The following is a 14,701-nucleotide window of genomic DNA, read 5'->3' as shown; positions in this document are numbered from 1 at the left end:
CTTTCTTTCTTTCTTTCTTTCTTTCTTTCTTTCTCCTTCCTTCCTTCTTCCCCTTCCTCCCTCCCTCCCTCTTTCCTTCCTTCCTTCCCTCCTTGCTTTCTTTCTCTCCCTCTGTCTCCCTCCCTTCTTCCCTTCCTTTTTTTAATTTGATCCCACCTGATTTCTATCTTTTGGGCATTTCTTTTTCCAGGCCTCAAGAGCACCTGTTCTTATTTTTCAGCGTGTCACAGCGATTCAAATTCTTTGCTTCACTTTTTGAAACCTCAGTTTCCTTACCTATAAAATGTGCCAAAGAATAGCTGCTTAACTCATGAATTTATCAGCTAAGGGCCGAATGAGATTATAGAAAGGAAAGTGCTTGGTAAATTGTATACTCTATAAAATGTTAAATTTCTGTTAGCTCTTACTTTTTCAAGAGTGATTGATTTCATGATTTGATATATGGACTCTGTTTTCTTTCTAATTGTGATTGTTTTCATTGAGTTTAGATGGCCCACATTTTAGTGGTGACATACTTGAAATCTCCAGTTGTGGTTAGCAGGATTATGGGAAGTGGGACCAAGGATATTTAGACCCATTTCTGATCCCAAGTTTTTTTCTGCCACATGACATGTTGAGCTGAAAACAATGGACCTCCTCCTTATTCCTTTTATAAATGTTTACAGCACTCTTCTTCCACTCACTCCCCTAAGGGCAAGGATTAAGCTTTACTCATTTTGGTAGCCTCAGTGCCTGGCATAGCATGTCACGTAGTAGGCAGTTGTTTCATGTATATTTTTTTAACAATTGATTGGACTTTAGCAACAATTTTTGTCTGGACTGACTCGAGGGATATTATTAGTGTGATAAAAATTTTTGCTTAAAAATATTCCAACAAGGTTTCACTGGCATGTTCATAGTGCCAATGGTGTGGGTATTTGTTTTAAGCAGAAAAATTGCCTTATTAGGACTAAATTCAGCATGGTTGTCCACAATCGAAACACTAATTATAACCATACTTAAGAAACTGAAAAAGCTATACTTATTGAGAACTTCTATTTATTGAAATTGTCTCTAATGTCACAGTAACCCTGAAAGTCTCGCTTTTGTTAAGATGCAGAACTGGAATGCATATCCTGGTCTGACTCCAAAGCCAATGTAACCAAGCAGGACCCTATGGACCTTCCTGGGACAGACTGCTCCCCACACCCTCTGCTTTAGCTCTTCTCCTTACTGTTATACCTAGATAACAGTATCTGATGCACATTTCCTGGGTTATTTTACAGATGCTAAAACCCCCACCAAATGGAAGAGGCTAACTACACAGTGACTTTGAGCACGTAGCCCCCCAGGCCTACTGGAGCCTAAGGATTGATAATGTTAACCCCATGACACTGCCCTGTTACCTCACCATCAACCAATCAAGAATCGTGCACGAACTGATCACACACCCTGAGACTCCCCTCCTTCACCTGGCCTTTAAAAATGCTTTCCTGAAATCCATTGGGGAGTTTGGGCTTTTTGAGCGCTAGCTGCCCTGGACTCCTTCCTTTGTGCCCTGCAGTAAATGCTGCACTTTCCTTCATCACAACCCGTTGTCAATAGATTGGTTTTACTGTGCATGGGTAAGCAGACCCAAGTTTAGTTCTGTGACACCAGCTCATTTAACTCTTCTGCCTCTGATTTGTTTCAAGCCAAGTAGGTAAGGAATATCAGCTGGCAGCAGCCTTATACAATTTCAGTTTTCTGTTGTTGGGGTACACTATTTACCCTATTTTTGCTCCATTTATTCACATTTTTCTAGTGATAAAAGTAGTTTCTGATCCTCTTATTCTGTGTCATACTGACTTGCTTTTTTTCTTTTTCATTCTTTTTTTCTTTTTTTGTTATTCGAACTCACACTGAGACTCTGAAAGATCTTGCCAGTTGTAGTCCTTAATTTTTCCAAAGGAAGAAGAGAAATGGCTTTTTTTCACAGAACTGTATCTAATTTTAGCATTGTTTATGCAATGACTTTGAAAGTATGTTTTCAAATTGTCGTTAGTCTCTTTGTGTAGCCCTTGTGGCCTAAGCAACAATTGAGGTTAAATATTATTACATTTAGAGAGAGAAAAGGGCCTGATCTAGAAAAATGCAACAGATATTTATTGAGTGCCTACTATGTGTCAGTGTAATTACAGGCCCTGGGGAAACCCAGCAGTAAAAAATGCATACAAAAAAGTAGAGACAAAAAAGTATATATTTATACTAAAAAGTGATCCAATGGCAATGAAACATGCATTTTAAAATTCCTCTATAGATGATGTAATTTTTCCTTGAAACAGATTATATACATTTGTGGGTTTAATATCTGCAGTATAATGATATTATTGTAAATGAGTAAAACCAAAGAGTAATATTACTTGCCCATTTTTTTTGTTTTTCTCTTTTGGATGCCTCAAACCATTTGCTAAGTATAAATTTGTATCTTAGCCTTTTGGTAGTAACCATTAATTTAAAGCAATTTGGGGCAATTAATGCTTCTACTTCAATGAGGACTTCTGCTCAAAGCTTACTCTACATTTTTCTGGAGTTACGTGCTGTTTGACATAAAAAGGAGACTATAATATTTATCATATGTTAGTGAGATGGAAGATCTTAAAGTGGAGGAAACTGCTTTTTAATGCTTTGGCAGGAATTTTAATAATTTCACAGTAAGAGAAAATACAGCTTATTTGGGGGGCAAGGATTTAAAATACCTCAGCAAATTTTAACTTTCATCAACTTTTCTATATGTACCCTGTGACAAAGGTGACTACAGAATGCCTTTTTACTCCTGGTATGTTGGTGGTGACACATGGCTTTGTCAAAGAATGACTCCGCAGAGACCTGTCTTGTAGCTTTGGAGCATAATAGATGCTTCTCTACTCTGCTGTATCCAATTCCAATTTCTCTTCCCAGTCAATGCCCTGCCACCATTGAACATTTGATTATCGATTCATTCTGATAGTACTTGTTAACTGCCTCTTGTATGCTGACCTCACATCAGTTTCAAAGCTCCCAGCAACAGGGTCAGTGTCTTCAAATTTAAAACCCTTTTAATTTTTTAAAATTTATTTTATTGAAGTATAGTTGACTTACAATGTTGTGTTAGTTTATGGTGTATAGCAAAGTGATTCATATATATATATATATATATATATATATATTCTTTTCCATGTTCTTTTCCAATATTGTTTATTACAGGATATTGAATATAGTTCCCTGTGCTATATAGTAGGACCTTGTTGTTTATCCATTCTCTAGATAAGAGTTTGCATCTGCTAATCCCAAACTCCCAATCCATCCCTCCCATACCCCCCTCCCCCTTGGCAACCACAAGTCTGTTCTCTATGTGTGTGAGTCTGTTTCTGTTTCATAGATAAGTTTATTTGTGTCATATTTTAGATTCCTCATATAAGTGATATCATATGGTGTTTGTCTTTCTCTTTCTGACTTACTTCAATTAGTATGATAATCTCCGGGTCTATCCATGTTGCTGCAAATGGCATTATTTCATTCTTTCTTATAACTGAGTAGTATTCCATTTTATATATATATATACATACCACATCTTCTTTATCCATTCATCTGTCCATGGACATATACGCTGGTAAAACCCTTTTTTAAAAATTTTTGTTGTTGTTGTCGTTTTTTTAAAATTTTCTTTGGAGTATAGTTGATTTACAATGTTATATTAGTTTCAGGTGTACAGCAAAGTGAATCAGTTGTACATATACATATATCCACTCTTTTTTTTTTTTTTTCTTTGCGGTACGCGGGCCTCTCACTGTTGTGGCCTCTCCCGTTGCGGAGCACAGGCTCCGGAGGCGCAGGCTCAGCAGCCATGGCTCATGGGCCCAGCTGCTCCGCGGCATGTGGGATCTTCCTGGACTGGGGCGCGAACCCGTGTCCCCTGCTACGGCAGGCGGACTCTCAACCACTGTGCCACCAGGGAAGCCCTATATCCACTCTTTTTTAGATTCTTTTCCCATATAGGCCATTACAGAATATTGAGTAGAGTTCCCTGTGCTATACAGTAGGTCCTCATTTGTTATCTATTTTATATTTAGTAGTGTGTATATGTCAATTCCAATCTCCCAATTTATCCCTACTCCCTTACCCCCTGGTAACCATGATTTTGTTTTCTACATCTGTGACTCTACTTCTGTTTTGTAAATAAGTTCATTTGTACCCTTTTTTTTAGATTCCACATATAAGCGATATAATATGATATTTGTCTTTCTCTGTCTGACTTACTTTACTTAGTATGACAATCTCTAGGTCCATCCATGTTGCTGCAAATGGCATTATTTTGTTCCTTTTTTATGACTGAGTAATATTCCATTGTATATATATGCCACATCTTCTTTATCCATTCATCTGTCAGTGGACATTTAAGTTGCTTCCATGTCTTAGCTATTGTAAATAATGCTGCAATGAACATTGGGTGAATGTATTTTTTTGAATTATGGTTTTCTCAGGGTATATGCCCAGTAGTGGGATTGCTGGGTCATATGGTAGCTCTATTTTTAGTTTTTCGAGGGACCTCCATAATGTTCTCCATAGTGGCTGTACCAGTTTACATTCCCACCAACAGTGCAAGAGGGTTCCCTTTTCTCCACACCCTCTCCAGCATTTATTGTTTGTAGATTTTTTGGTGATGGCCATTCTGACCAGTGTGAAGTTATACCTCACTGTAGTTTTGATTTGCATTTCTCTAATTATTAGTGATGTTGAGCATCTTTTCATGTGCATCATGGCCATCTGTATGTCTTCTTTGGAGAAATGTCTATCTAGATCTTCCACCCATTTTTTTGACTGGGTTGTTTGTTTTTTTGATATTGAGCTGCCTGAGCTCTTTGTATATTTTGGAGATTAATCCCTTGTCAGTTGCTTAATTTGTAAATGTTTTGTCCCATTCTGAGGGTAAAACCCTTTTCTTTTAAACTTTAGCTTCCCCTTCAACACATACCATATAGTAGGAACTCAAAATTTACTTTTGGATTCATTCATTTAGTCAAGGTGTAGGGATAAGTATCAGCAGTGTGGTGCCACAGAATGAGCGCTCTACCATTTACCAGCTGTAGGACCTTAAGCTTTTCACAATCTCTCTGTTTTGGGGTTTCTTCTTTAAAACAAAGTTGCCTAAACTAATTTTTTTTCAAATTCCTTTCAATTCTATGATCCAGTGATCCAAAGGAGTGAATAAGAATCCTCTATATTTCTAATTTTCCACTCATGTCTTATAGTTAGTGAATGTTCTCCCATCCTCTGGGATTTATATTTATGTCTCCTCTTGATGGTATATAACAAAATGATTTAGAAGAAAGAGAAGAGCTTGAATACAGTGTAGTATATTCAGTAGAAAATTAGTAAATAAAGAATAAAAAGGCAGATTTTTTTCACAGTCTATTGTTTTTCCAGGCACAGTTACCAATGGTTTCAAAACATATTCTTCAAAGAATAACAAGCCTTTTTCTCTTTAAAGCTTTCCCTTACATATTTGCTTTATTTTTAGCTGACTAGAGGATCTGTGTGTTATACACCAAATTTCCTCAAGCTGGCCTTCTTTTAACATATGCAATTTTTCTAATCACAGTTATTTGTGAGAGCAAGACTGCACATGCTGATAGGAAAGACAGCAGTGTCGGCTAATTTTAGGAATAATTAGACCAGTCATGGCAATAAAGGATTGGTCTATGTGTGTAGGGCCTTAGAAGAAATCAGTCTGTGATAAATATGTATATAAATCTTAATATGAATAAAATTCTTAATCTAATTAGAAAAGAAATCCTAATGGGAAATGATATATAATCTGTCTCACCTTCCTACCTCACAGAGCTGTTGCAGGGACTTAATAAGACTCAACACATTGATATCAGTTGACCATGAATAACACCATAGACCTGTATCCTTAGCACTGATGCCCACTCCGGGGTAAGGAGAAGGGCACACTCTTCAGTGCCTTTTTGAGACCTTAAATTGCCATTGGTGAAGACTCCCAAATCTGCATTCCAACCTTGTTTCCTACCTTAATTTCCAATTTGATGTTTCCAACTGTCTTTCAGGAATCACACATATGATAGTGAATCCCACCATCATTACCAAGTCAATAGAATCATAGTCAAATTGATCACCTTTCTCCTACCCCAATTGTTTTTCTTCCTGAACTTCCTAATTTTTCTCCGAGCCAGTTTTTCCCAGTGCAAACCAGAAAAGGAAAGATGTCTTAGACTTTGCCTAAAGTGATCTAAACCTCCAAGTTGGAACAGCATCTAGAAAGAAAATAACTAGCTAGGGTCTGGGAAGTTGGAGAGGTGAGGCAGGAAGGGAGCTGGAGACAGAAAGCTTTGGAAACTGAAGGATTCTAAAGCAAGGAAAAGCACAATGGAATTGAAGGTCAGTTCAGGAACTAATTACACAAATTTGGTTCATCTGTTTCCCCCTCCTTCTTATGTGGCTCAAGCAACTTCTGGGGGCTAGAATCTTATTTTTAAAGGGACCAGAAGGTATAGTAAAATTTCTGTTAACTATAAACACTTGTTTTTGAAATCTCAAAGGCTTGAAGCCATTTTGGAATCTTTAGTCCCCCAAATATTCTACCAACGAAACAGTACCCAACAAATGCTTGTTAGAATGAATGGACGAAAGCCCTATTGATGCTTCCTTCCCTAGGCCTTTTGTACTCACCCTTCCTACCCAATTCCCATGGTTAGCCGAGGCCCAAATCTCCCCTTTAGTATTTGAGGCCCTCCAAAATTTATTTCCAACTTATTTTTCCCTACTGCTCATCAAGATCTTCCCACTTATGTTAATCAGTCTCCATTCACTGTCTCCCGGTCATGTTCATTCTTTTGTTTCTTTACTCTTCCTTGTGCATACCCTCTCCCCTCATTTCAACTTAATCCAATATCCTTTAAGACCCAGTCCTATCACCTCTATGAAACCTTCTACATGCACTTCAGTGAAGATGAATCTCATCTTTCTTTAAATTTCTATTGTAATTCCTGCTGTATTAGCACTTAATCTTTATTTTTTCTCCTTAACGGTGTATGTGTCTTGACTTCCTAGAAGATGTGTGTGTCTTTGAGGGTAAAGACTATACATTACACTTTTGTGTTACCCACAATGTTTAGCAAAAAAGGTTATTGAATGAATGATTCATGTTAAGTACAGAAATAGAGAAAAAGGGGATGATAATGAATAATGTAAGCCTGTTTCACTTTATTATTCAAGAGATCAGCAAAGCACCTTAAAGACTGACAATATCCTTGACATCCCAAGTTTATAATAATAACACAATGTATACAAAGATTATACACAAATATATACAAAGATTACTGTATATATCATCTTTACAATATGTAATTGTATATAAAAGACAGAGGAGGGAATTTTCTAAAATAAGGATTTAATAGTTGAAACCAATTCGACATAAAAAAAACCTTTTTTCTTACAGACATATTTGAGAATTTGGAAAGGGATTTATGCTTTTTGGATTTTAGAATGAATCCATTAGGCTTCTAATAAAAGATAAAATGGCCCCTGAAACAAGTGTTTTTTTTGATAAAGGTCTATCCAATGAACTTCTAATGAGATAACTATTCTTTTACTTCTTTCAAAACTTGAAATAAAATCACTGCCATTGAATGCAGATTTTGAGGGCAGTGATCTAATTATCCTCACATATCCCAAGGAACAATTTAAAACTTTGATAACTAAAGTCTTGGAAGAAACAATCCACTGAAGACAAGAAATATTTTGAGACTATTACTTGTAAGCAAGGTAAATTAGATGAAACTTGTAATTGTTACAAATATTATTCTTCACATAGGTAAACTTTAAATTAGAAAAATGTTATCTGAACATTTCTGAAGTAGAGACTGGCCTATTGGTCTGAGGATTATAAAATAATAATTAGTTTATTCTGAATAAAATGCTAATCTTGAACCACTTCATGAAATTGACATGCATGCATTTAATAGCTCATTTTCCTTTTTTTCTTTCTCATTTTTTTCTCCTTAACATTTCCTAAATGTCATAATACACATTAAGAATCATGATGCCTCCCCTGTATTTCTGAAATCATTATCTTGGATATTACCGAACAATTTCAAACATTTGAAATGCTGACATTAATTGATAAAGTTATTCATAATACATGTGTTTTGCTGATTTAATTACTTTGGGGTTAAATGTAGAAGCATTTTAAATGGTGTGCTCTGATATAGTTCAATTATTGAAAACAAATCAAACAAGAAATATGTTTCAAAAAAGGAAGATGATAAAAAAGTTTTTTTTAATCTGTGAAAAAGTTTTTTTTTATCTGTGAAAAAGTTTTTTTTTATCTGTGAAAAAAAGTTTTTTTTTTACTGTGAAAAAGTTTATTTTTAAATGCAGAATATTTATAAATTAATGGCACACAGAAACAATGAATTCCTTGTCCTTTCTCTTTAAATATCAGCATCATCAAATATTAAGTGTCTGTAAATATCTACTGTAATTGATCTCATGCTTTTCCTTGACCTTGATACATAGTTGCATGTTTCCCTAAAGAGCTAACTACCTGTTCAGTCCTTCTGCTTTGCTGGCTAACTGATTTCTTCCTGTTACTAAATCACTTGTTCCCCAAACTCTTTTCCCTCTAGGATTTAACCTCTCTTCTCAAAAGTTCCTGTATGTGCCATAGCTTATCATACTAATGCTGTCTGCAAGACTTGTCAGTAAAACACGCCTGCATCTTTCAATGCAGATCCAAACTACATAATAGTCAGTTCACGTCGGGAGATGATGTAAGATGAAGTTTCAGGGCTGTGACGAAGAGGTCTTCAAATCTAAATAGCTTCTGCAAGGCAAATGGTTGTGTGTTTCTCAGGTAATTGTAATCCCTGAAATCAAAACACCTCGCAGGTGTGCAATGACATGGTTATCAAATGTTTTAAATGATTTCTTGAGCATCCGAGCTGAGGAGAATGGCAGGTTTAGATTTGTTCAAAATTCATATTTGTCATTCAGCCTCTGAACCAGCTTGTTTCCATCATTTGGAATGGGGCTATACAGATGGCAACCCACTGAAATGCCTTTTTCTTTTCCCAGAGAGAGACTGCTGTCCTAGAATTATAGCAGCATATTAAAGAAAAAAATTACATCCTTTAAAAATAAATTTCCCAGCTCCCATGGGATGTTATCTTGGGAAAACTTGATACTTTATTAAAAAAACAAAAAGAGCTCATACACAACAATATCTCATGTCAGTTAAGTGCTTAGAGCAGAAGTTTCCTTTGGTGAATCTTATATGTTTCTAGTGGGAATTTTAAGTTTATTTTGCTTAAATATTTCAAGTAAGATTAAATTATGTAATTAATAAGAGCACTTCTAAGATGTTTTTCCAAACATAAACAGGTATTTTGATTTTGAGGACTACAATGCCGAAAATATGGATCTGCCCTGAGTGCTTGTTCACCGTTAGTGAGAAAAATAACAAATTGAACTTAGGAGTTAATGTCTTTTTAAAAAGTTTAAAAAGTTGCCTTGGATGACTATCTGCTTCATTCTTTAATGTTGGTGCTTAATCTATTGTAATAAAGATTTCTGTTTTTTTTAACTGTAAAACGGATAATGGAGTATAAAGCATGCTAATTTCTTTCTCAGTTACCCACACATATGGGGAACACAACTGTTCAAGTCAAAAGAGCTGGATCAGTACTGATGATAGGGTGGCAGCGTCCCCTAATCACAGGCAGAGAACACTAGAAATGATTAGAAATGCATGGGAGCCTTTCCTCTTTTGTGCTTTTTTTCTGTCATGGCACTAACTGTGCTATTTTGTAGTTGTTGGTTTATGGGCATGCCTCTTGCATAGACTGTGTGCTTCTTGAAGGTAAGGACCCTGCTTTTCTTTTTTCCTTTTTTTTCTTTTTTTAATTGAAGTATAATTGATTTGCAATGTTATATTTAACATTGGTTTTCATCTTCATTAACCCCCTCACTTAGCACAGTGACTACCATAATATTAGGCGCTGAAATAGGCCTGCCGATTGAACACCTTGTGTTATAAAGACCCATGAGAACAGTGACTCTGTTGACTTCATTTTTATCTCTTGAGCGTCTAGTACACTTCCTGGCTAAATGAATGTGAAATAGGTGAAACCAAAGCTTTATATTTTGTGAATAACTTGTATATACATCACCTTATTTCAGCCTTTCATAAGCTTCATGGACTAGTAGATAGGGTAGTTTATTATTATCCCCATTTTCTAGATGGGGAGACAAAGATCCAGAGAGATGAATTAACTTACTAAAATTAACTTAACTTACTAAAACTTATAACTATTTAGTGAAAACGGGGTAAGGGAGCTCATCTATTGTCGGTAATTGCCCTTAAGAATAGGTCTTGAGGGGACCTTGAAGATGGCGGAAGAGTAAGACACGGAGATCGCCTTCCTCCCCACGGATACACCAGAAATACATCTACACGTGGAACAACTCCTACAGAACACCTACTGAGGGCTGGCAGAAGACCTCAGACCTCCCAAAAGGCAAGAAACTCCCCACGTACCTGGGTAGGGCAAAACAAAACAAGAAAAAACAGAGACAAAAGAATAAGGACGGCACCTGCACCAGTGGGAGGGAGCTGAGAAGGAGGAAAAGTTTCCACACACTAGGAAGCCCCTCCGCGGGCGGAGACTGCGGGAGGCGGAGGGGGGAGCTTCGGCACCGCGGAGGAGTGCACAGCGACGGGTGCGGAGGACAAAGCGGCGAGATTCCCGCACAGAGGATCGGTGCCGACCGGCACTCACCAGCCCGAGAGGCTTGTCTGCTCACCCGCCGGGGCGGGCGGGGCTGCGAGCTGAGGCTCGGGTTTCGGTTTCGGTCGGAGCGCAGGGAGAGGACTGGGGTTGGCGGCTTGAACATAGCCTGAAGGGGTTACTGCACCACGGCTAGCCGGGAGGGAGTCCAGGGAAAAGTCTGCACCTGCCGAAGAGGCAAGAGACTTTTTCTTCCCTCTTTGTTTCCTGGTGCGCGAGGAGAGGGGTTTAAGAGCGCTGCTTAAAGGAACTCCAGAGACGGGCGCGAGCCGCGGCTAAAAGCGCGAACCCCAGAGACGGGCGCGAGCCGCTGCTAAAAGCGCGGACCCCAGAGACGGGCGGGAGACGATAAGGCTGCTGCTGCCGCCACCAAGGGGCCTGTGTGCGAGCACAGGTCACTCTCCACACCCCTCTTCCGCGGAGCCTGTGCAGCCTGCCACTGCCAGGTTCCCGGGATCCAGGGACAACTTCCCCGGGAGAACACATGGCGGGCCTCAGGCTGGAGCAACGTCACGCCGGCCTCTGCCGCCGCAGGCCCGCCCCGCACGCAGTGCCCCTCCCTCCCCCCCCACCCCCGGCCTGAGTGAGCCGGAGCCCCCGAATCAGCGGCTCCTTTAACCCTGTCCTGTCTGAGCAAAAAACAGACGCCCTCCAGCGACCTACACGCAGAGGCAGGGCCAAATCCAAAGCTGAGCTCCTGTGAGCTGTGAGAACAAAGAAGAGAAAGGGAAATCTCTCCCAGCAGCCTCAGAAGCAGCGGATTAAAGCTCCACAATCAACTTGATATACCCTGCATCTGTGGAATACCTGAATAGACAAGGAATGATCCCAAATAGAGGAGGTGGACTTTAGGAGCGAGATCTATGATTTTTTTACCTTTTCCTCTTTTTGTGAATGTGTACGTGTATGCTTCTGTGTGAGATCTTGTCTGTATAGTCTTGCTTCCACCATTTGTCCTAGGGCTCTATCCGTCCATGGTTTTTTTAAAAAAAATTTTTTTCTTAAAAATTAATTTTAATTCTAATAACTTTATTATACTTTACCTTCATTCTTTCTTTCTTTCTTTCCTTCCTTCCTTCCCTCCTTTAGACAACGAATCACCCCACATTGAGGAGGTGGTCTCTGAGAGCAAGATTTATGATTTTTCCCCCTTTACCTCTTTTTGTGAGGGTGTATGTGTATGCTTCTGTGTAAGATTTTCTCTGTATAGCTTTGCTTCCAACATTTGTCCTAAGGTTCTATCCGTCCCTTTTTTTTTCTAAATATTTTTTAATTCAATAACTATATTATACTTTATTTTATTTTTACTGTATCTTCTTTCTTTCTGTCTTTTTTCCTTCTTTCCCTCCCTCCTTCCTTCCTTCCTCCCTCCCTCCCTCCTTTCTTTCCTTCTTTGCTTCTTTCTTCCTTCCTTCCTTTCCTCCTTTCCTTCTTTCTTTCCTCATACTTCTACTAATTCTCTCTACTTTTTCTCCCTTTTATTCTGAGACGTGTGGATGAAAGGCTCTTGGTGCTCCAGCCAGGAGTCAGGGCTCTGCCTCTGAGGTAGGAGAGCCAACTTCAGGACACTGGTCAACAAGAGACCTCCCAGCTCCACATAATATTAAACGGCGGAAATCTCCCAGAGACCTCCATCTTAACACCAGCACCCAGCTTCACTCAACGACCAGCAAGCCACAGTGCTGGACAACCTATGCCAAACAACTAGCAAAACAGGAACACAACCCCACCCATTAGCAGAGAGGCTGCCTAAAATCATAATAAGGCCACAGACACCCCAAAACACACCACCAGACGTGAACCTGCCCACTAGAGAGAAAAGATCCAGCCTCATCCACCACAACACAGGCACTAGTCCCCTCCACCAGGAAGCCTACACAACCCACTGAAACAACCTTAGCCACTGGAGACAGACATCAAAAACAACGGGAACTACGAACGTGCAGCCTGCAAAAAGGAGACCCCAAACACAGTAAGATAAGCAAAATGAGAAGACAGAAAAACACACAGCAGATGAAGGAGCAAGATAAAAATGCACCAGACCTAACAAATGAAGAGGAAATAGTCTACCTGAAAAAGAATTCAGAATAATGATAGTAAGGATGATCCGAAATCTTGGAAATAGAATGGACAAAATGCAAGAATCCATTAACAAGGACCTAGAAGAAATAAAGATGAAACAAGCAACGATGAACAACGCAATAAATGAAATTAAAAGTACTCTAGATGGGATCAATAGCAGAATAACTGAGGCAGAAGAACGGATAAGTGACCTGGAAGATAAAATAGTGGAAATAACTACTGCAGAGCAGAATAAAGAAAAAAGAATGAAAGGAACTGAGGACAGTCTCAGAGACCTCTGAGACAACATTAAATGCACCAACATTCGAATTATAGGGGTTCCAGAAGAAGAAGAGAAAAAGAAAGGGACTGAGAAAATATTTGAAGAGATTATAGTTGAAAACTTCCCTAATATGGGAAAGGAAATAGTTAATCAAGTCCAGGAAGCACAGAGAGTTCCATACAGGATAAATACAAGGAGAAATACGCCAAGACACATATTAATCAAACTGTCAAAAATTAAATACAAAGAAAGCATATTAAAAGCAGCAAGGGAAAAACAACAAATAACACACAAGGGAATCCCCATAAGGTTAACAGCTGATCTCTCAGCAGAAACCCTACAAGCCAGAAGGGAGTGGCAGGACATACTGAAAGTGATGAAGGAGAAAAACCTGCAACCAAGACTACTCTACCCAGCAAGGATCTCATTCAGATTTGATGGAGAAATTAAAACCTTTACAGACAAGCAAAAGCTGAGAGAGTTCAGCACCACCAAACCAGCTTTACAACAAATGCTAAAGGAACTTCTCTAGACAAGAAACACAAGAGAAGGAAAAGGCCTATAATAACGAACCCAAAACAATCTAGAAAATGGGAATAGGAACATACTTATCGATAATTACCTTAAATGTAAACGGACTAAATGCTCCCACCAAAAGACACAGATTGGCTGAATGGATACAAAAACAAGACCCTTATATATGCTGTCTACAAGAGACCCACTTCAGACCTAGAGACACATACAGACTGAAAATAAGGGGATGGAAAAAGATATTCCATGCAAATGGAAACAAAAAGAAAGCTGGAGTAGCAATTCTTATATCAGACAAAATAGACTTTAAAATAAGGACTATTAAAAGAGACAAAGAAGGACACTACATAATGATCAAGGGATCGATCCAAGAAGAAGATATAACAATTGTAAATATTTATGCACCCAACATAGGAGCACCTCAATACATAAGACAAATACTAACAGCCATAAAAGGGGAGATCGACAGTAACACATTCATAGTAGGGGACTTTAACACCCCACTTTCACCCATGGACAGATCATCCAAAATGAAAATAAATAAGGAAACACAAGCTTTAAATGATACATTAAACAAGATGGACTTAATTGACATTTATAGGACATGCCATCCAAAAACAATAGAATACACATTTTTCTCAAGTGTTCATGGAACATTCTCCAGGATAGATCATATCTTGGGTCACAAATCAAGCCTTGGTAAATTTAAGAAAATTGAAATTGTATCAAGTATCTTTTCTGATCACAACACCATGAGACTAGATATCAATTACAGGAAAAGATCTGTAAAAAATACAAACACATGGAGGCTAAACAATACACTACTTAATAATGAAGTGATCACTGAAGAAATCAAAGAGGAAATAAAAAAATACCTAGAAACAAATGACAATGGAGACACAACGACCCAAAACCTATGGGATGCAGCAAAAGCAGTTCTAAGGGGGAAGTTTATAGCAATACAAGCCCACCTTAAGAAGCAGGAAACATCTCGAATAAACAACCTAACCTTGCACCT

The sequence above is a fragment of the Monodon monoceros genome, unplaced genomic scaffold (assembly GCF_005190385.1).
Source record: "Monodon monoceros isolate NGI ecotype Baffin Bay Population unplaced genomic scaffold, NGI_Narwhal_1 Super_Scaffold_22, whole genome shotgun sequence".
Classification (NCBI taxonomy): Eukaryota; Metazoa; Chordata; class Mammalia; order Artiodactyla; family Monodontidae; genus Monodon; species Monodon monoceros.
Note: the sequence above shows the minus strand (reverse complement) of the source record.